This window comes from Rhincodon typus, chromosome 5 (genome assembly GCF_021869965.1).
Source record: "Rhincodon typus isolate 14 chromosome 5, sRhiTyp1.1, whole genome shotgun sequence".
NCBI classification, from domain to species: domain Eukaryota; kingdom Metazoa; phylum Chordata; class Chondrichthyes; order Orectolobiformes; family Rhincodontidae; genus Rhincodon; species Rhincodon typus.
In genome coordinates, this window is record NC_063336.1 from 117,611,898 (window position 1) to 117,614,627 (window position 2,730).

Here is a 2,730-nt window from a genome sequence, read left to right on the forward strand (position 1 = left end):
TACCGCCACCTGCAGGGAAGGAGCGGCAGCCCCTATTCCTCACCCCCCTGAGCCTCCATAAATACCGCCACCTGCAGGGAAGGACCGGCAGCTCATTCCCCTCACCCCCGTGAGCCTCCATAAACACCGCCACCTGCAGGGAAGGAGCGGCAGCTCATACCCGTCACCCCTCCATAAATACCGCCACCTGCAGGGAAGGCGCGGCAGCTCATACCCGTCACCCCCGTGAGCCTCCATAAATACCGCCACCTGCAGGGAAGGAACAGCAGCTCATACCCCTCACCCCCGTGAGCCTCCATAAATACCGGCACCTGGAGGACCGGTAGGAGCAAATTACTGCAGATGCTGGAATCTGTGCTGAAAACGATAAATGCTGGAGATCACAGCGGGTCAGGCAGCATCCATGGAGAGAAAACAAGCTAACGTTTCGAGATAGCAAGAACTGCAGATGGTGGAGTCAGAGATATCTCACTGATTTATAACCCAACTGCGAAGCCTCTTCCAAGGATGCCCACCTTGAAGAAGTTGTCCTCCTCCCTCCGGAAAGACCTCAGTGGATCTCTCTCCCATTGCAACCCTCTGGACATGCACTCACCTATCACCATCCCACCTACCTTCCCCAGCCCCATCCATCCTCTCTCTATTTCTGAGCTCCCCTTCCCATTTCTGAAGAAGGGTCTCAACCCGAAACATCAACTTTCCTGCTCCTCTGATGGTTTCAGTCTCGGTTAAAGCCTTTGACAAGGTTCCGCATGGTAGACTAATTAGGTAAAGTTAGGTCACATAGGATTCAGGGTGAATTTGCCAATTGGATACATAATTGTCTTAACAGCAGGAGACGGAGAGTAATAGTGGAGGGTTGTTTTTCGGATTGGAGGCCTGTGACTAGCAGTGTTCCACAGGGATCAGTTCTGTGTTCACTTTTGTTTGTCATTTATATAAATGATTTGAGTGAGAATACAGATGGCATGGTTACTAAGTTTGCAGATGATACCAAAATTGGTGGCACAGTAGACAGTGAAGAAGGTTTTCTAAGATTACAAAGGGATCTTGATCAATGGGTCAATGGACTGAAAAATGGCAGATGGAGTTCAATCTGGATAAATGCGAGGTATTGCGTTTTGGTACAACAAACAAGGGTAAGGTTTATACAATTATTTGTAGGCCCTTGGGTAGTGTTGTAAAAGAGGGATGCAGATACATAACTATTTGAAGTTTGTGTCACGTATAGACAGTGTAGTTAAAAAGATGTTTGGCACACTTGCCTTTATTGCTCAATCCTTTTGAGTATAGGAATTGAAAAGTCATGTTGAGGTTCTACAGGACATTGATGAGGCCTCTTCTAGAATAGTGTGTCTAATTCTGGTTGCCCAGTTATAGGAAGGATACTATTAAGCTGAAGAGGGTTCTGAAGAGATTTACCAGAATGTTGTTGGCTATGGAAGGTTTGAGATAAAAAGAAAGGCTGGATAGGCTGGGACTTTTTTCACCGGAGTGTAGGAGGTTGAGAGGTGACCTGATAGAAATTTATAAAATAATGAGAATTAATGGTACAGTTTTTTTTTCCACAGATTGAGGATTTCAAGACTAGGGGGCACATTTTTGAGGTAAGAGGAGAAAGGTTTAAAAAAAGACATGAGGGGCAAATTTTTCACACTGGATGAATTGCATGTGGAATGAACTTCCTGAGGAAGTGGTGGATGTGGATACAATTACAACGTTTCAGACAACTCCAGCAGAACACCACCACCAAACATTTTCCCCTCACTCCCCCGTCTGCATTTTGCAGGGATCGGCCTATCCAGGACCCCCTTGTCCATTCATCGACCACAAACACCATCCCCACGGCACCTTCCCATGTAACCGCAGAAGGTGCAACACCTGTCCCTTCACCTCCTCCCTGCTCACCATCCAAGGTCCTAGACAGCCTTTCCAGGTGAAGCAGCATTTCACCTGTACCTCCTCCAATCTTGTGTATTGTATTCACTGCACCCAATGTGGCCTACTCTAATTGGAGAAACCAAACGCAGATTGGGTGACCGCTTTGCAGAACACCTCCGGTCTGTGTGCAAGCATGACCCGTATTCAGTCATTTTAACACAGCATCCTGCTCGCATGCTCACTTGTCCGTCCTCAGTATGCTGCAGTGCTCCAGTGAATCACAGTGCAAACTGGAAGAACATCATTTCAGGCTCAAACTAGGTACTTTACAGCCTTCTGGACTTAAATATGGAGTTCAACACCTTCAGATTGTGAACCAACTCCCATTCCTTCCAGTTACCTGTTACATTCTCTAACATGTCCTCACTCACCTCCCCGACCCCAGGGGGACTGTCTGTTACAGTTTGGCAGTTAGACACACCGTTGGTCTGCCATTCTCACATTCTGATCACTTAATCTGCACTATCAACATCCTTTCTCCCCCAATTACTCTACAATTCACCACCTCCCTCCACAACTATAGCATAAACGCTGTCCCCTTCATGTCAGCTCTGATGAACAGTCATCTGGACTCGAAACATTAGCTTGCTCTCTCTCTCTCCATGGATGCTGCCTGACCCGCTGTGATCTCCAGCATTTGTTGTTTCCTATAAGACCCAAGCAGCACCTCATTCCCCCAAACTCTTGGGAACCTCCATAAATGCTGCCACCTACAGGACAGCAGCAGCAACTCATCTTTGGGAACGCCCATAAATACCACGACCCGCAGAATAAAGTCAGAAGTCACAC